The sequence below is a fragment of the Trichechus manatus genome, unplaced genomic scaffold, assembly GCF_000243295.1.
Source record: "Trichechus manatus latirostris isolate Lorelei unplaced genomic scaffold, TriManLat1.0 scaffold00021, whole genome shotgun sequence".
In the NCBI taxonomy this organism is placed as follows: domain Eukaryota; kingdom Metazoa; phylum Chordata; class Mammalia; order Sirenia; family Trichechidae; genus Trichechus; species Trichechus manatus.
The window spans coordinates 15,423,650-15,444,157 of record NW_004443957.1 but is presented as its reverse complement, the minus strand read 5'-3'; the positions used below and the strand labels follow the sequence as shown (position 1 = coordinate 15,444,157).

The window sequence follows — 20,508 nt, the reverse complement described above, 5'->3', positions numbered from 1 at the left end:
GAACCCCACTACATGTCAACACTGTCCTTACTCAACCTTGGGTTCCCTATCACCAGCTTGCCTGTCCCCTTCTGCCTTCTAGTCCTTGTCCCTGGGCTGCTGTGCCTCATTAGTCCCGTTTTGTTTTACAGGGCTGTAGGAAAGACTTTCTTGAGAAAATTATGTTTGAGCTGAGATCTAGTAGATGAGTTAAAAAATAATGAGGTTAACAATGTCACAAAACAATATGTGTACTAATTGTTTAATGAGAAGCTAGTTCGTTCTGTAAACATTCATCTAAAGTACAATCTAAAAAAAAAAAAAAACTAGGTTAAGGAGGTCAGTGGGGAAGAGTATTCCAGGAGAAGGAACAGCATGTGCAAAGGCTGCAAGGTTGGGAGAAATGTGTGGCAACTCTCACAGCTATGAAAACAGATGATTATAGGATGTTACCTTTGCAAAGCTAGAGATATTCCCAGGATGTTTGGGGCAGACCCACCTCTAACATGTGTAGGACCCATGGCATGAGTACAAAAGAGGCCCATAAACTATCATGTCTAAATATTTAAAAGTTATCACCAAGCTAACAAGCTGTCAATAAAATATGTTCTATCCTGGCTCGTGCACTCTGGTTATACCCCTGGCTCATGCACTTTGGCTGTCTAACCCCAGCTCCATCCTGCACTGTGAGTGTCAAATATTTTTAAGTGTGGACACCCTAGACTGAATATCCACGCTTCTCCCCAGCAGCAAAGAACCATTGCCCTGCCACCCCTTGGGCCTAGGGGTGCGTTCACCAGCTGTGTCATCCACCTTCAGGAGGATGGACCCAGGGAAGGGAACTGGGCAGGCCATAAAAGAGGAATCTGGATCATTTGAGGGCATTTTGGGGTGTTGGGTACTCAGAATATGGTCCAAAAGTAGGGGGCATGGGCTCTTGGTGGGCATATCCCCTCAGTCCATGGTTCTTTGTCCTGTTAGGTGGGGCTGGTCTAAAAGAGGGCCAGAGGGGAGCTCCCTAGAACACAGGGTCCAAGGCAGGACCCCGTGTGCCCAGAGCTTACTGGTTTTGGGAACCCGGGGAGAATAACCAAGGCCAGGGAAGGGGTAGTAGGGCCAGGGAAGGAGGAGGAAATGCCTGAGTCCAATATTTTCTGGCAGAGGAAGCATCTGCTGTAAAATTGAAGTACATGACATAATAAATCTAATGTTTCTTGAAACCAAATGTGAAATGTTACAACCAGGTGGCAGATGCTTTAGCTTTGGTTAAGAAGACATTTCTCTTTTAACCCCTTTATTTGGCAAGATTACAAATGTTCTGATAGATTGCAATTTCAGTTGAAAAGTTTTACTCTATTAGGCCCAAATATGGTTTACTAGAGAGCAGTTGGAGACTTTGGGTGGTACAAACAGTTAACACATGTGGCTGCTAACTGAAAGGTTGGCGGTTCAAGTCCATCTAGAGGTGCCTCAGAAAGAAGACCTGGTGCTCTGCTTCCAAAAAATCAGCCAATGAAAACCCTATGGAATACAGTTCTACTCTGACACACAAGGATTCTCCATGAGTTGGAATTGACTCGACAGCAACTGGTAGAGAGAAGTTAGAGGTCTTAGCGCCCATTTTCAGGTTGCTGTCATAGGAACGGAGCCCTGGTGGCACAGTGGTTAAGAGCTCAGGCTGCTAACCTAAAGGTCAGCATCCACCAGCCACTCCTTAGAAACCCTATGGTGAAGTTCTACTCTGTCCTATAGGGTCGCTATGAGTCAGAACAACTTGATGACATTTTTTTTTTTTTTTTAATCATAGGAATGAGAAAGGTTTTCTTAATTTATGGGCTTAACTAGGAAGATTCTTCCTAATGATTCATACAATTAGATTTAAATGCAGTCCTCCAGGTGTGTAATGCCCATTTGCTAAGGGTGGGGAGGGGCATAATAGGGTTGAGGGAATACAGAGCAGAATGCAGAAATTTGAGCATCAGCACCATCCTCTTCTTTCTAACAAAATGCTGACCGAGGGCATCGAGGTGGTCATTTGCCATCCCTCTTCCTCCTCATGATAGTTTTCCTTTATGTTTAAGGACTGGAAAACTTGATAGATGGAAGGATTTTGTTCTAATATGTTTATTTATCTGTTTTACTGTGAAATTGCTAACTGTGCATTTGTTTGTGGAAATCCAAGGAAAGAACACGTAAACTGTGGTGGAAAGATTAAATGCACTAAAGACAGCCCGGAAACCTTGTATTTCTCAGTAACTTGACCCAGGGGAAAATAACATCAGGAATGAATTACTAATCAACACCAACATCCCCGAAGAGAAATTGGAAGAGTCCATGTTGGGAGGGCTGTGAGGCAATTGTGTGGGACCCGTCAGCTGAGAGTAAGCATCTTTAGCCGCTTAGTCCAAGAGTACTGGCAAGAAAAGTGCAGCCTCCCAGGGAATTTCCTCCCAGTTCCTCTTGCCCTACTCAAATACCATGAAGAAAAGAACAAATCAAAGATGGATGAAGCCAGAGTGTCTGGAATTAAGGAGAAAGGGAAAAAGATCAACTCCAGAGTTTCCAGTCTGGATGAGTGCGGAAAAAAAGGCAAAACTATATACAGATATTCAACCTAGGAAAACTAGTTGCCATCCAATTGACTCCAGCTCATGGTAACCCCATGTCTGTCACAGTAGAACTGTGTCCTATAGGGTTTCCAATGGCTGATTTTTCAGAAGTAGATCACCAGGGCTTTCTTCTAAGGTGTCTCTCGGTGACCTCTTATCTTCAACGTTTCAGTGAGCAGCCAAGCATGTTAACCATTTGCACCACCCAGGGACTCCCAACCTAGGAAGAGTTGCTTATTACTATTACTGTATTTTCAATAGTAAGTTTTTATCGAGTGCTTACTATGTGCCTGGCAGTGCTAACACAAGTATTGTCTCACCACAACCTAGAGAGGAAGGTTCTATTATTATCACATGTTACAGATGAAGACAAAGAGGCTTCAGGAGATTGAGTTCAGGGTGAGTAGGGAAGATGATAGGTTCATTTTGGACATAGTGTATTTCAAATGACATTAGTTCTAAAAAGAATCCCCATGAGGACTGTCAAAAGTAAGCCACTGAAGCTGAGAAGAGGTCAAGACAGAAAAAGTAGATTTTGGGAGTCACGTGATGTTTTTGAAAAGGGAGTGGATATAAGTGGAGAAAACTCCAATGATGAGACACAGTAGAAATCTCGTTAATCAAGATGGGAGGTGAGTGTGTGTGTGCGCGCGCATTTGTTTTGTTTTTAATAAACGATCAGAAGCAAGCTTAATTCTCTCTTGAGCCACAGCTAAGACTCATAGCAGACAAGAGTAAACTTTGAGCTTGTAAAAGTATTTAGAAGGCATAACATAGTCTATAAAGAAAGCGTTCTACATCCAACTGTGGTGAGTAGCGACTGGGGTCTTAAAAGCCTGTGAGTGGCCATCTAAGATACATTTACTGGTCCCATCCCAGCTGGAGCAAAGAAGAATGAAGAAGACCAAAAACAAAGGAAAGATTAGTCCAAAGGACTAATGGACCACTGCTACCACAGCCTCCGCCAGACTGATCCCAGCACAACTAGATGGTGCCTGGTTACCATGACCAACTGTTCTGGCACGTGTCACAATAGAGGGTCCCAGACAGAGCAGGAGAAAAATGTAGAACAAAATTCAAATTCACACACACAAAAAAGGCTTGCTGGTCTGACAGAATCTGGAGAAACTCCAAGAATATGGCCCCCAGACACCCTTTTAACTCAGTACTGAAGTCACTCCTGAGGTTCGCCCTTCAGCCAAAGATTAGACAGGTCTATAGGGCCAACAATAACACACGTGAGGGGTGCGATTCATCGTTCAATCATGTATACAAGACTAATGGGCACACCGGCCCAAAAGCAAAGACGAGAAGGCAGGAAGGGACAGGAAAACTGGATGAATGGAAACCGGGAAGCTGGGGTAGAGAAGGAGAGAGTGTTGACACATTGTGGGGTTGGTAACCAATGTCACAGAACAATTTGTGTATTAACTGTTTAATGAGAAACTAATCTGTTCTGTAAACTTTCACCTAAATCACAATTTTTTAAAAAAGGAAGTATTGAGAAGGCACTAGGAGACATTCTGGAGTGCTGCTCGTGGCAGTGGTTAAGAGCTCAGCTGCTAACCAAAAGGTTGGCGGTTGGAATCCACCAGCCACTCCTTGGAAACCCTATGGAGCAGTACTACTCTGTCCTATAGCATCCCTAAGAGCTGGAATCAACTCAGTGGCAATGGGTTTTGGTTTAGGAGGCACTTTATGAGTCAGAATTAACTCGTCAGCAGCGGGTTTGGTTTGGTTAAGAGACATACTCACTACCTGAGTAATCCAGGAAACATTTATACTGAGGGGAAGACCGAAGTAAACTTTTCTATGCTAGTAATAGAAACTTGCAAGAATGATTCACAGCCCCATTCCTCCTAGAAGCAACTGGCTCAAGCATTTTAGTAAGAGGCCAAGGCAGATAAGCCACTGCATGAAACTTAATTATACATCCCTTGGTTTCTTTAATGCCTCCTGAGCTAAGGGAGGTTTATAAAATGTTTTATATTTAATCTGTACCCGTTGAAAGCAGGGGCGGAGTTGAATGCCCAAGAGGAGAACCATCTCTCCAAACTTCCAGCTTGTCTAGCTCCCTGGTGACCCTTTGGGGGCACTAAATAATTGACGAATGAATTGGAGAAGGAGTGCCCTGTTTGAGAAAGGGTTATCCTCAGTCGGGGAGACAAATTAGAACCACAGAATGTTAAGACTAAACTGGACCTTAGAGATCAACTAGGGCAGTTGTTCTCAAACTTGAGTGTGTGCTAGGATCTTCCAGAGGGCTTGTTAAAACACTGGCTCCATCCGAAGCGTTTCTGATTCACAAGGTCCGGGGTGAGGCCTGAGAATGTGCATTTTTTCGTATATTTTTTAAAATAATATTTTATTATATTTTTGGTGAAAATGTACACAGCAAAACAGGCTCCTATTCAACAATTTCTACACATATTGTTACTGACCTTGGTTACATTCTTTTTTTTCTTTTATTGCACAATGTTTATTTGTTTGCTTGTTTTTACAAAAGTAGAATAACTATAACAACGACAACAACACTAATCTGCCATGGATGACGTGGTCAGTGCCCCATCCATATTTCCTTGGATGTCAGTATCTTTTCTTTTTTTCGAATATACACAGCAAAACATACCCATTTCAACCACTTCTGCATGTTCAGTGACATTGATTACATTCTTCGAGTTGTACAACCATTCTCACCCTCCTTTTCTGAGTTGTGTCTCCCCTATTAACATAAACTCACTGCCTACTAAGGTTCCTATCTAATCTTTAGAGTTGCTGTTGTCATTTTGATCCCATATAGGTAGTTCTTAAAAGAGCATAATGCTCAAGGCATACATTTTTTACTACTTAAACTGAATTGTTTGGTTTTAAGAATATTTTAGGGGATATTTTTGGTTTAAGTTTTAAAGATTATCTCAAGGCAGTAGTTTCAGGGCTCCATCCACCCCCCCATGGCTCCAGAAAGTCTAGATTCCATGAAAATTTGACATTCTGTTTTGCATTTTCCCCCTTTTGATCAGCATTCTTGTATAGAATCTTTGATCAAAGTGTTCGGTAATAGTAGCCTAGTACCATCTAGTTCTGGTCTCATGGCAAAGGAGGCAGTTATTCATGGAGGCCGTTAGCCACACATTCCATATCCTCCTCATAGAATATACATTTCTAACAACTTTACAGATTATGCTGTTTTGGGATCACTTTTTTTTTTTTTTAATTGTTGTAGTTTAAGTGAAAGTTTACAATTCAGATTAATCTCTCATACAAAAATTTATACATACATTGTTATGTGACCCTAATTGCTCTCCCTATACTGTGACAGCACACTCCTCCTTTCTACCCCTGATTTCCTGTGTCCATTCAACCAGCTCCTAACCCTCTCTGCCTTCTCATCTCACCTCTGGACAGAAGCTGCCCATTTAGTCTCATGTATCTACTAGAGCTAAGAAGCACACTCTTCACGAGTATCATTTTAAGTCAAAACTTTTTCTGAAGAATTGGCCTCGGGAATTGTTTTAGTTCTGGGTTGACAGAGAGTCTGGGAGCCTTGCGTTCTGGGGTTCCTCCAGTCTCAGTCAGACCATTAAGTCTGGTCTTTTTACTAGAATTTGAGTTCTGCACCCCACCCTTCCCCTGCTCCATCAGGGACTCTTTGTTTTGTTCCCTGTCAGGGCAGTCATTGATGGTAATCGAGCACCATCCAGTTCTTCTTTGGGACCACATTTTGAGAACCACTGAACTAGAGCAATCTCTTCATCTTACAAATGAGGAAACTGAGGTCCATTGGGTTTAAATAATTTGCCTGAGAACCCCTAGCTAATGGCAGAGCTGGGATGAGAATGTCAATCTCTCTCTTTTTCTCATCTCTAAATACTTCAGCATGTATTTCCCAAAATAAGAACACTCTCGTAACCACAGTACAGCTATAAAACCATGGAATTAGCATTAATACAGTTAAAAAAAAAAAGTCATCGAGTCAATTTCAACTCATAGCGACCCTACAGGACAAAGTAGAGCCGCCCCATAGGGTTTCCGAGGAGAGTCTGGTGGATTCAAACTGTTAACCTTCTGGTTAGCAGCTGAATTCTTAACTACTGTGCCACCAGGACTCCATTAATACAGTACTATTAACTAATTCACAGACCTTATTTAAATTTTGTCAGTTATCCCACTCATGTCCTTTATCTAGTCCAGGATCCAATCCAGAGTCTTGCACATTCAGTTATGTCTCTCTAATCCTCTCTATCCTGGAATTGTTCTTCAGTCTTTGTCTTTCAGGATCTTGATACTTTTGAAGAGTGCAGATCAGTTATTTTGTAGACTGTCCCTCGATTTGGGTTTGTCTGATGTTTCCTCGTGATTAAATTCAAGTTTTGTATTTTTGGCACAAATACCCCGGCAGTGATATTGCGTGCTTCTCTGGGCATCACATCAGGAGGCACGTGATGTCAGTGGGTCCCATTCCAGGTGATGTGAACATCACTCACTTGATTCAGGTGGTGTCTGCTGGTTTTCTGCATTGTAAAGTTACCACTTCAACATTTTTCATTAATAAGTATCTTGTAAGAAGACGACTGAGTCAGAATCTACTCAACAGCAGAGGGTTTTTAAGGAGATCACTACATAGATATATTTCTCATTATGTTTTGCCTAGTGATTTTATTATCCATCAATGATTCTTGCCTGAAACAACTATACCGTGGTGGTTGCCAAATGGTGATTTTCTAATTCTATCATTTCTTCTACATTTATTAGTTGGAATGCTATTGTAAAGAAATGCTTTCCTTTCTTCCCCATTTACATATGTACGTGTGTGTATGCAGGTGTCATGGATTGAATTGTGTCCCCCAAAAGATATGCCGAAATCCTAACCCCCGTACTTGTGAATGTGACTCTGTTTGGGAATAGAGATTTTCTTCTGTTATTGCCTGGAAGGCAAGAATTGGTCTCTTATAAAGGGGAGTACAGACACAGAGAGACATATACAGGGGAAGGCAGACACCATGAGAAGATACGTCTACAAGCAGCCAAGGAATACTAAGAAATACTTGGGACAACAGAAGTGGAAAGGGACAAGGATCTTTCCCTAGAACCCATGCGACAGCCTAACTCTGCCGACATCCTAACCTCTGACTCCTATCCTCCAAAACTGTGCCATAGCTCCTGTTTTTTAAAGCCACTCACTGGTAGTATTTTTTGTTATGGCAGCACTAGGTAACTAGGACAGTAGGTATGCATTTATGTCAGTATGGACTCTTGGGGTCTTTGTTTATTATAGATTCCATATCTCTTGCTTCCTATGCCAGTTCCCTTTCCACTACACTGCCGTGATGCGTATATACCACTCTTTCAGAGAAGACTTAGCACCTTATCACATTGGTTAGAAAACCAAATTGAAACTTTGCTTTGGTATTTGGTTGTATGAGTCCAACGGAGAATGCCAACCTACAAGTAAATATTGGCCATTTTTTAGTACTAATTTTGTTATGTGATTTAAAAGAAACAAACATTTACCTTGAGTTCACCATTATGTCATTGTGCAAGAAAAATAAATTAGCAATTTAGCTGAAGTAAGATGTGACTTAAAATCTAAACACATTTTGTTTTTAGGAACAAATGTAGCTGACCCTCAAGCATAGAGAGATGCCATTTTGGGTTTCACGTACCTCTGTCCTCTAATATGTATTCTAAAGGAAATTCCTCTCTGAATGTAGCCATATAAGATCAGTATATTAATTAGAATTCTTTGGGAGTAATATAGCAAATTGAACCAGGTTGAGTTGGACAATCTAATGTACAGTTCTCAAAGCTTGATGAAATTGCCCTCCAAAGGGACATTTGTCAGAGAGTGGGGGCTGTTTTTACGGTTATCATAATGAGTAGGTAGGGGTGATACTGGCATTTAATAGGCAGGGGTAGGTACGGTGAATGTCCTGCCATGCATGGGACAAATCCCATTCAGCATGAATTGCTCTGCCCCAAAAGCCAATGACATCCCATAAAGAAACACTGATGGTGTAACCTGAGGTCGGGGAGGTGACTGGGCCTCATAAACTGATCAGGAAACTTAAAGGCCTTCAGACAGCACTGAGTGGAGCATCTCTGCTTCTCTCTGCTTCTGCTTCTCTTTTTCCCTCTGCATGCTAGCTTTCTCTGTTGCTCGGTCCATGTGGTAGAAGATGGCAGTGCCATAGCTCTCAAGTTCACAGAAATTAGGACTCTCGGTTGCAAGAAGTAGCGTCTCACAGAAATCAATAACAGCATTGCAGATGGACCTCAGGTGCAATAGGACCCAGATGCATGAACAAGAGTGTATGCAAGTGTGTCACTCGTCTCTCTTCCCTACGTCTTTTTACATATCTGTGTTGGTCCTATCTCTCTGCAGACTTTCTCTATCCCCCAGTCAATAAAGTAAAAACTGGCACCAACCAGTAACTCCTTGGGTTATAATTCTTCAGTTCAAGAAAGCAGTTATACCAAACTAGAACCCTAGTCCAATTCTAAATTTATGGGGATACCTTTTGATTGACCCAACTTGAGTCAGCGACCAACCTCTGGGCAAATAAACTGTGGCCAGAGAGATGGGTGCTAGGACCATGATCTCTCCAGAAGCTGCACTGTGACTGGAGGGGGCAACACAGTTCCCAGAAGAGGAGGAAATGCTGGACAGCCAGTTGGAGAAGAGTCCACTGCACCTCCAGTAGGAGGTCAGCCCAGACTGAGGCAGCACCCACATCTTAAATCCCTTCCATGGAAGGTGCCCACGTGAGTTTGAATGAGTTGCTCAATCTAGATTACTCAGAGGACAGGGGGTGAAGCTCTGTAGTGTAGACTGGGCTCCCAGGAGGTTACATCTGTGGATCAGGAGGCAGCTAAGGTAATACTTGTGAACTGAAAATAAGAAGGTCGCTTTCTTTAAATGGAAACAACAACAAAAACCTCTCACACTCAAGGAAAAATATCTCTTAAAATATTCGCCTTGTTTTTAGGGTAGTGAAACTATTCTGTATGATACTGTAATGATGGACGCGTGGTATTATGCATTTGTCAAAATCCATAGAACTGTATCACACCAAGAGTGAATACTAATGTAAACTATGGACTTTAGTTAATCATAAAGTATTAATATTGGCCCATCAATTGTAAGAAATGTACCATAGAAATGCAAGATGTTAATAAGAGAAGCATTGTGCAGGGGAGGGGGTATATAGGAACTCTGTGCTTTCTGCATAATTTTTCTGTAAACCTAAAACTGCTCTAAAAAATAAAGTCTATTAAAATGTTTTTAAAAAAATATTAGCCCTGCTTTCTTAATTACTTTGTATCTGCTTGAGTTGGATACTTAAGTTTGTGCTGAAGATGGTTTCCTTTATGTTACTATTCTGAATTGATAGAGAGGAAGGTAGTGGTTTAGTGATCTATTTCTGTGGGCTGGTGCTTACATCTTTAGCTGAAAAGGGAGATTAGAGAGGGGGAATGCAATTTCAAGAAATTTTGCTTGAGCTAGCCACTAGAATCATTCAACAATGTTAAATGTATGGCTTCAGAATAGATAGTTTCCATTTTCACCTGCCACTTATAGGCAGGAAATGGCAGAGCGAAGGAAATGTGGTGGATGACATAGTGTTCTTGCTTGGATTTCATAGATGATGCTGGGCTTCCCACAATTGATCACTAGAACTTTTCACCAGTGACTGCACCATTGCTACATCCCCACCTGTCAATTTCCAACAGAGTCCTCCCATCCCTACATCCCTGAACATAGGACTGGCTTCAGGATTGGTTGCTTTAAAACAATTATTCTAAAACTGCATCTCTTCTAGTGCTCAGAAATGGAGACATTTCCTAAAAGGAGGCGAAATCAAGTCTTGTGAAATAATTATCTGATTAAACTCCTACAGTTACATACAAGTGGCTGTTTCTTATATTAAGGTGTCTCCAGCAACAGAATTTCACCAATTCAGTCATTCTTGTTATTCAACCCTACCAAGCCTAAAAAGCTCTAGACTGACAGGTAGGAAATAGTACCTGACACACGTGGGCGATTAGTAAATATTAATTGAATTGAATTGATGCCTGAGTTTTAATTCTATCTGTGCCATTAGTTACTAGAGAGAGCTAGGTTTCATTTTTCCGTTTATTACAGGGGGAGATTAAAAGACTAGCCTACATTTAAGGTCTCTTGCAATGCTAAAATCTAAGGAAAATAAAATTTTTTGTAGTGCAGTTAATATTTTGAGCCATTTCTCAAGTTTTATGTCCAGTTTTTTGAGAATTAGTTGCACTATTGAGCCCATGCTACTCTCCAACTTGCTCATGACATGCCACAGTGACCTTCTCTTGATCTCTGAAAAGGCCAAGTCCTCCTGCCTCCAAAGTGGTTCCCTTTGTCTGGGATGCCTTCCTCCCACACTTTGCAAGGTCAGTGGCTTCTCTTCATTGGGTCTTCGCTTAAATGTCATCTCCTTAGAAGCCTTCCCTGACTGCTTATCTGTAAGAAGCATCTTCCTTAGGCCGACACGCTCTGTTACATCGCCCTATTTATTTCTATATAATTTTCATTACAATATATAATTATCTTATATGTTTACTGGCTCATGATCGCCTTCTCTCCCCAAACTGCAAGCTCCATAAGGGAAGGGAGCTGTCTATATTAGTTTTCACTGTCTATCTTTAGAACCAGGCTTCCAAAACCCATGTAATGCCTTTTCTGAAACTGAAAAGCCTATCTCTTCCTCTGAGAAGACCCAGCCTCTTGCGAGCCAGGTAGGGGCTGAGTTTCAGCTCTTCCTTGTCCCTTTGCCTGGTACACTTGTTCCGTGAACAACCCACACAACTGTATATACTCTTCCTGCCCAACACCATGTAAGGTACCTGGCAGATAATAGACACATAATGTTAGTTGGATATCTAAATGAATATTTTAATTTTTAAACCAACTTTATTGGGGTACAATTTGCTTACAATAAAATGCAACCGTTCTAAATGTTCAGTTCAATGAATTTGACAAAGACATGCACCCATATGTTATGGATTGAATTGTGCCCCCCAAAAACATGTGCTGTAAATCCTAACTCTAAACCTGTGGTTATAATCCCATTTGGGAATGGGTTTTCTTTGTTGTGTTAATGAGATACTAATACTGTAGGGTGTACCTTCAGTCAATCTGTTTTGAGATATAAAAGAGATCATATAAGCAATCAAGGAGTAAAGATGGGGGAAGATAGATGCCACACCCCATGAAGATCACCAAGCAGCCAAGGAATAGGAGCTAAAGAGAGAAGGACTCCCCCCTTCCCCACACCGGGCTGACAGAAAGAGAAAGCCTTCCCCTAGAGCTGGTACCCTGAATTCAGACTTCTAGCCTCCTGAACTGTGAGAAAATAAATTTGTTTGTTAAAGCCACCCACTTGTGGTATTTCTGTTATAGCAGTATTAGATAACTAAGACACCATGTAACCACCACCACAATCAGAATATAGAAATTCAATTATGCCAGAAAGTTCCCTTATGTCCTTTTGCAGTCTACTTGTCTCTCACATCCCCTCTTCCCCCAACCTCAAGCAATCATTGGATCTCTTAATTTTATTTAGTTATATCTCACCTCTTTAAAAAGAATTTGAAAATGGCCTTAAAAGGGAGTAAATACATCAATAAAAGAGGGGGGAAAAGAAGAAAAAACAAGATGAAGAGGAGAAAGATATCCCAACCATAAAGGTCGATAGAGCGACTGTGATTGAACTTGAAGGCAGAAGCTTGGCTGCAGCCTCCTCATAGCCTAGATAAAGAGGGGAATGTGGTACTTAAACTATCATCTGAGAGGAAGAAGTATTTCATTTTCTCAGGGTAGGCAAAATTTCGTTAGCACAAAGAGCTGAGATGTTCCTTGTACAAGTTATCAGCCAGAAGTTTTTGGAGGATGCTCAATGAGAGTATCATAGCAAATGCGGGAGGAACATTCACTTGTCTGTTTCTTCTGGGCAACCTTCCGTAAATGTTTCTATAGCAAATATTAAAGTATCTTCCCCAGATAAGACTACCCTCAACCAGGCTTTTCAGAGAAGTGGGATATTAAACAATTCAAAATTATCTTCTCTAGGCAGGGCCTGGAGCTCCAGAATCCTTTACTGATAAACAAGAACAGAAGCATTTGTTTTGAAAACCAGGTGAGCAGGTGGGAGGGTTAATGTTCAGTTATGAAACTAAAAAAGAGCTGGCCAGGATCCCTGTCTAGATCAAAGGCCTCCCCACCCCTGCCTGGAGCTGGGCTGGAAGGGGGGTGGTATCTGAAGAAAAGCCAAGATTTTCTTTAGGAATGAGTTTTGGAGCTGGGCCAACATTAGACAGTGCTCTGTTAAGATGCCAAAGTTCTACACAGTAGAACATTAAAAGTAACATTTTTAATATGGGAGATATTCTGGGCAAGTTTTGACAGCTTCTCACTTCAGCCATAGAAATTTCTTTGTAATGTCCTTGTTGGAAGATTGAGCTCTAAGCCACATAACTCTTGCTTGTTGATGGGTTAGAAAGGCCCTCCAACTAATACCCTCTTCCCTGCCAGATTCTGAATTGACTGAGAAATAAGACAAAGGTGCAAAGAAGATGGGAGCAAAAAATATATCTGCTAGTAGAAAATGTGGCATGTACATGGGTAAGTGAGTTTCCTGGTTCTGAGACTCAGAATTAGGCAGCCTTTCCCACCCCATTGTAGGCAATGCCAGCCCAGTGCAGACTTCTGTAAGAGTAGGACAAGGAGAAGTTGAGAACACGTGGTCCCAAATGGAACTTACTCCCAAGACAGAGAGAGAGAAAATCAAAGAGAGTGAGAGAGGAAGAGCAAGCAAGCGAGCAAGCTAGAGAGAGAGACAGAGAGATAGAGAAAGATAGAGAGAGGACGGGACTGGGTGACCCTGTCCAGTTTTACCTTCCAAATTCACCAATCAGCATGAGTCCCTCCCCCTCCCCTGGGCCTACCAGAACAATTATTCCCTATGTCTCTGCTAGGATGAATTAGCCATAAAAGTACCACTGAAGGAGTTGATGGCATGCTATGAACTTGATATTGACCATTTAAATGTTGGTGGCTGACTGCCCAAGGCAGTAATGTTTGTACACCTTTGGTGGTTGAGGTTAAACTCTTCTTCTTGAAAGGAAAGCACACTTTTCTTCTTTCTACTTTGCTATAAGAAGACTGCACCTACAGTTAGTTATGGCAGGGGTGTGTGTCTAAGCGGTACCAGCCATTAAGATCTATATTAAAAGAAATGCACCCTTGTTTTACACTACTTAACTCTCATCTGATCCTTCAAGTTCATTTTTGCTACTCCTTGATTTGGGGGTGGTATTATAAACATGAAGGAGTACTGGTGGCAATGGTTAAGCACTTGGCTGCTAACTGAAAGTTTAGTGTTTTGAACCCACCAGCTGCTCCATGGGAGAAAGACCTGGAGATCTGTTCCCATAAAGATTACAGCCTAGGAAACCCTATGGAGCAGTCCTACTCTGCTCTATCCAGTCACTATGAATCAGAATCGACTTGACAGTACCCAGCGACATTATAAACAAGATTTTGCAAGAGTATTAAGAACAGTGATCTAGATATGCTCATGTTGCCTGGTCCAAAGTTGTTTCGGGACAGTGGTGTGCTGATAAAGTTGTAAAAACTGGTTCCCTGAAATAAAGGAGTCTTGATTTATAGCTTTTGCCATTTTCAGATTTCTGTGGGATAAATCCTCCTTTCTCTGGTTGATTTCAAGCAACCAATGTGACATTACTAAACGTGTAGTTGGGAAAAGAAGCACAGTGGTAGCACACTATTTTATGGTACTTCCATTAATAGACCTAAATAACCTAAAAAGACTAGATATTAGTAAATAAAATATTATTAAAATAATTAGGAAGTGATGCATTTTGAGTATTTATTATATCAGTTTTAACAATTTAGTTAATGTTAAGTTTATATAACTTAATTTTTAAAAATATTTTGTTGAGTTTTTGGTGAAAGTTTACATAGCAAATTTGGTTTCCATTTAACAATTTCTACATGTATTGTTCAGTGACATTGGTTACATTTTCAACATTACATTAATATTCTTATTATTTCCATTCTGATTATTCTGTTTCCATTTTTCTTGCTTCCCTGCCCCCCTACCCTCGACCTTTTCATCTTTGTTTTAGGGTAAATGTTGACCATTTGGTCTCAAATAGATGATGATAATGATTTTTTTTTTTTTAAATATTAAAGGAGCACAGTACTCACAGGTGATAGTTTATTTTATGAGCCAATCTGTTATTTAGTTGAAAGGTGACTTCCAGGAGTAGTTTCAGTTCAAAGTTTAAAGTGTATCTCAGGGATTCCCCAGATCTCTGACGGTCCAGTAAGTCTGGCCTTTTTTTTTCAAGATTTTGAGTTTTGTTCTACAATTTTCTCCCATTCCATCCAAGACCGTCTATTGTGGGAACCGTCAGTAGTGGTAGCCGGGCACCATCTAGTTCTTCTGGTCTCTGGATAAGTGAGTCCGTGATTTGTGTAGGCAACTGCTCGTGTAGACTGGTTTCTTCTTTGAGTCTTTGGTTTCTTTCTTTCTTTTTTGCTCCAGATGAATAGAGACCAATAGTTGTATTTTAGATAGCTGCTTGCAAGCTTCTAAGACCCTAGATGCTACTTACCAAACTAGGATGTAGAACATAAACTTTACAGACTATGTTGTGCCAATTGACCGAGATGTCCCACCAGACTATGGTCCTAAGCCTTCAGATCCAGTAAACCAATCCTGCGAGGTATTTGGTAATATCCCGGAGGTATCCGTGACTGTGCCCCCTACATCTTTATTATATGTATGAATATATGTGCAATGCTCACAAACAGATACACATATATATGCTCATGTATATACACACATATATCTTCTTTTACACATATGTGTCCATATCTATGTAACCACTTATTTAATTTTTAATGATGGTTGTTTTTTAACAATTGGCTCACAAAATTCCTGAAAATTTAGGACTCAGCTCTCATGAGTCAGTATAAGGCTCCAGCACATAACTGGCCTGGTAAACATAATTAAAGGCCAAGGAGAGATCAATTTCTCCCTGATGGGAAAAAGCATCAGTCAGCAGTCAATACTACAAAGTCAACATTAGACAGAGCCCCAACCCTGCCATTTGTTATGAAAAGAGTTTAATTAATGTTCTGATGGCATGACAGAGACAGAGACAGATGCACACACGGGACGGGGCGGGGCGGGGGGAGGGGAGGTGGACAGACAGACGCCATGTAAACCTCATCTACAAACCAAGGGATGCCAAGGAACCAAGGAACACAAGGAGTTACCAACAAAGAAGGAATCTACACGGCCAACCTTGTTTTGGACTTTTAGCCTCCAGAACTGTGAGAAAAGAAGTTTCTGTTATTTTTTTTTTATTGTTGTAATTAAATGAAGTTTACATTTCAAGTTAGTCTCCCATACAAATTTTTTTTTACATACGTTGTTACGAGACCCTAATTGCTCACCCCATTCCACGACAGCACACTCCTCCTTTCAGCCCCTGATTCCCCGTGACCATTCAACCAGCTCCTAACTCTCTCTGCCTTCCCATCTCACCTCTGGGGGTTTCTGTTATTTAAAGTCACTCGCTTGTGATATTTCTTTTACAGCACCACTAGGTAACTAAGACAGGAGTGAGAGAGACTAGAAAGGCAAGGGTGAGGAAGAATCAGAGAATCTCCTTCTTTCATTAGGGCTGAGGTTAAAGTCAGATCATCAGGAACCTCCCCGTGGATAAAATCCTGGAAAGGTTTGCATCTAATTTCATGAGTCAGAATTGACTCCACAGCAACTAGTGGTAGTGGTAGATCAGCACTCCACTGACCAGAACCAACTGCAGACCAAGCAACATGAGCATATCAAGACCAGTGTTCTTAATGCTCTTGCAAAATCTTGTTTATAATACCACCTATCCAATAAAAGATATTCAGCAAATGTAGATGGTGGTACTAGAACAATAAACTAGCATTTCTTTCTTCTTTTTAAAAGGAAAACAGAATTATTTTGCTTCTGACACGTCCATGTGTAGTGTGGAAAGAGAAGTGTATTTGGAGCCAGCACACCACTGAGCAGTTTTGTGGATCTCAGACAAATCACTTAGCTAGCCTCTCCCAGCCTTGGCTCCCTCTTCTACAAATTAGGGCAGAGTGGTCATAATAGCTGTGCTGTGTTTGTGCGAGGGGCAGATGAGAGGATGTGTGTGAGAGCAACTCATGAGGCTAAGGCACTAGTAACCCTTTAAAACCAATAAGTTGCTTTTGCAAATAGGTTTTTGCTTAAGTTTTCTTGTCTTTTAAAACATTCTTCTTGCCAGAGGGTACTAGACTATGAAATGAGAAACCTGCATTCTAGTTCCAACTGTGTTTGCTTGTTAGCTCACTGTAGCAGGCTGAGGAAGACAAGCCGTTTCTCTGAGGGGCAGTTTTCTCATCTCCAAATTTTAAGGCTGGACTTGTTGATCCCCAAGGGTCCTTCAAACATTCTAAAATCCCCCTCATTCCTCTCTTTCAGCTCCTCGTACTAAAAGATTTATCTCTGCTTTGACTTAAAAGCGAACTCTGAATTCTTCATGCAGCTGAGGCCTCTTACTTATCAGTGGGCGTCTTCACAGAAGTGAAGTCTCCATCTTTCTTTTAGGACCTTTATGGTGGACAAATGGGGTAGTTCTATTTTCTTTCTCAGGTTTCTGAGTCAAAACCAAAGAAAACAAACAAAAAAGATCGCAAATTGTTCCTCAAAAAGTTAAACATAAAATTACCATAAACCCATTTCCGTCTAGTGGATTCCAACTCATAGCAACCCTATGCAACAGAGTAGAACTGTCCCACAGGGTTTCCAAGGCTATAATCTTTAAAGAAGCAGTCTGTTACAACTTTCTTCTGTAGAGCAACTGGTGAGTTCCAACTGCCCTCCTTTCAGTTGGCAGCCAAGCGCTTAACCACTGTGCCACAAGGGCTGCAGCAATTCCACTCCTAGGTATACACCCAAAAGACTTGAAAGCAGGGACTCAAACAAATACATGTACACCAATGTTCATTGCAGCTTTATTCACAACTATCAAAAGGTAGAAACGGCCCAAGTTTCCATCAACAGATGAATGGAAAAACAAAATGTGGTATATCCACACAATGGAATATAAATACATGCTACTACATGAGTGAACCTGACACGATTAGGCTAAGTGAAATAAATCAGACCCAAAAGGACAAATATTGTATGACTGCACTTCTGTGAAGTATCTACAATAGGTGAATGCATAGAGTCAGAAAATAGGTTACCGTGGGCTTGGGCATAGGGTGGGGGTGGGGGGTGGTTATTGCTTAAGGGATACCGAGTTTGTGTTTGGGGTGATATAAAACTTTTGGGATTGCATAGTGGTAATGGTTGCATAACAGGGTGACTATAATTAATATCACTGAATCGTACACTTAAAATGGTTAAAATGACAATTTTTTGTTATATATATTTTACCACAATAAGATTTTTTAAAACTAAAAAAGAAAGAAAAGCAAAAATAAAATCTCAAATCACAGTGAGTTGTGTATCCATTAATGTGGCAGAGATCCTGAATAGTGACCTGGGGTTCTACATCTGTTTGGTCTACTTGGTGAGTTCAAGGTCATTTTGGGTTCAGCAGAACATCATGCTGTTTTTCCAGCCCTTGAACATCAGGAGAATGCAAAGCATATTTCCTAGTTATGTTTTACACCCATAGGGTTCCAGAATAAATTAAATACATATGTTTCTGATTCATTCACACTCTACTCACTAAATAACTATTTGATATCTGAGAAGGCTTCAGAATTTTAATGAAAAATCTCTTCAAAGCATTCATTCCTTTGAACCCAGTAGTCATACTTTTCTTAAGAATTAATTATGACCCATGGAGTTTGCATGTTGGAAACATTGCCAAAACTCTCTTTTCTCAGCCCCAGGGTTCCTTCAAAACACCAAATGTACATAATCTTAATTAAAAAAAAAAAAAGATACGTCAGGCAGGGCCAAGAAGGCAGAGTAGTCAGACGCTTTCTGTGGTCCCTCTTACAACAAAAACCTAAAAAAACAAGTGAATCGATTATATATTACAATCTAGGAGCCTTGAACATCAAAGGCAAAGTTGACGAATTGGACTGAGTGGCAGGGGGAGGGAGAGGCACTTCGGAAGCAGCAAGGAGTTGCCATATCTGACCTGGCGGGAACCGGCACCCTGCAGGCGAGATTGGCTGGCATGTGTGGTGAGGCAAGCAGTGGTGCTCAGGACACGTTTTCCACATCAGGAGAGACAGAGTGGCAGAAGGTCTACTTGAGTCTCCAGAACCAGTGAAAAGCAATGCTCAATCGGCAAAAGATAAATACATGTGTCTAACCCACCATGCGGATCAAAAAACACCCCATTTGGGAAGAACCTCTCTCTCATTTACTTGCCTCCTCCCCACTCTGCACCAGGTCACTGTCCAGCTTCGGCAATTGCCGCATCCTCTGGGCTGGAAGTAGGACCCATCACACGCCGAGTCATTCTCCTGGCCTTGGAGAGGGAAGAAATTAACAAACAGAAAAAAATAATATGCCAGCACCCTTAAGCTGGGAACTCAGGGCCGGCATAGCTCCTTTGCCTAGGCAAAGGCATGAGGGGTCCACGGACTTTGAATGCCTTTCACCCCTGCATAGAGCTGTGTGGGCCCATTTCAACAGCATAGGCCCTCATTAGCATGATACAACAGGGTGTATACCTGAAGCCTAGCTTCAACTATATCAACTATATAGTGGAGTGGTATGTTCTTGACATTTGACTCCACTCTGCCATTAAGCAGGGTCCTCACTTACACACATCAGAGGCCTGAGGACATGCTTGATCTCATAGACATATACAGAACACTCCACCCAACAGCAGCCAAGTATACTTTCTTTTCCAACGCACATGGAACATTCTCCAGTATAGACCACGTATTAGGCCATAAAGCAAGCCTTAATAGAATCCAAAGCATCGAAATATTACAAAGCATCTTTTCTGACCATAAAGCCATAAAAGTAGAAATCAATAATAGAAACAGCAAGGGAAAAAAAATCAAACACGTGGAAACTGAACAACACCTTGCTCAAAAACTACTGGGTTATAGAAGAAATTAAGGACGGAATGAAGAAATGCACAGAATCAAATGAGAATGAAAACACATTCTACCAGAACCTTTGGGACACAGCAAAAGCAATGCTCAGAGGTCAATTTATAGCAATAAATGCACACATCCAAAAAGAAGAAAGGGCCAAAATAAAAAAAATTAACCCTAAAAACTGAACAAAACGAAAGAGAGCAGCAAAAGAAGCCTTCAGGCACCAGAAGAAAGAAAATAACAAAAATTAGAGCAGAATTAAATGAAATAGAAAATGTAAAAACAATTGAAAGCGTTAACAAGACCAATATCTGGTTCTTTGAAAAGATCAACAAAACCATTGGCCAAACTGACAAAAGAAACAGGAGAAGTAAATAACCCAAATAAGAAATGAGATGGGCGATATCACTACAGACCAAACTGAAATTAAAAGAATCATAATAGAATACTATGAAAAATTGTACTGTAACAAATTTGAAAAGCTAGAGGAAATAGACAAATTTCGAGAAACACATTGCCTACCTAAGCTAACACAAACAGAGGTAGAACAACTAAATAAACCTATAACAAAAGAAGAGATTGAAAAGGTAATTTAAAAACTCCCAACCAAAAAAAACCCTGGCCCTGATGGTTTCACTGGAGAATTCTACCAAACTTTCAGAGAAGAGTTAACACCACTACTACTTAAGGTATTTAACAGCATAGAAAAGGATGGAGTACTCCCAGACTCATTCTATGAAGCCAGCATAACCCTGATACCAAAAC

The 20,508-nt window shown here is 40.9% G+C and overlaps 1 long non-coding RNA gene across 2 annotated transcripts in view; it reads left to right on the top strand.

The window, feature by feature from the left end:
- LOC111819917 (uncharacterized) overlaps window positions 1-20,508 on the top strand; it is a 75,494-nt gene that overhangs the window by 52,443 nt on the left and 2,543 nt on the right. Inside the window, exons 2-3 of one of the 2 annotated variants that reach the window (XR_002823488.1) lie at window positions 12,685-12,751; window positions 13,147-13,236. This is a non-coding gene — a long non-coding RNA (uncharacterized LOC111819917). Of the gene's footprint in view, window positions 1-12,121; window positions 12,752-13,146; window positions 13,237-20,508 lie in introns of those variants that run through there. The other variant, XR_002823487.1, reaches the window with a different exon arrangement.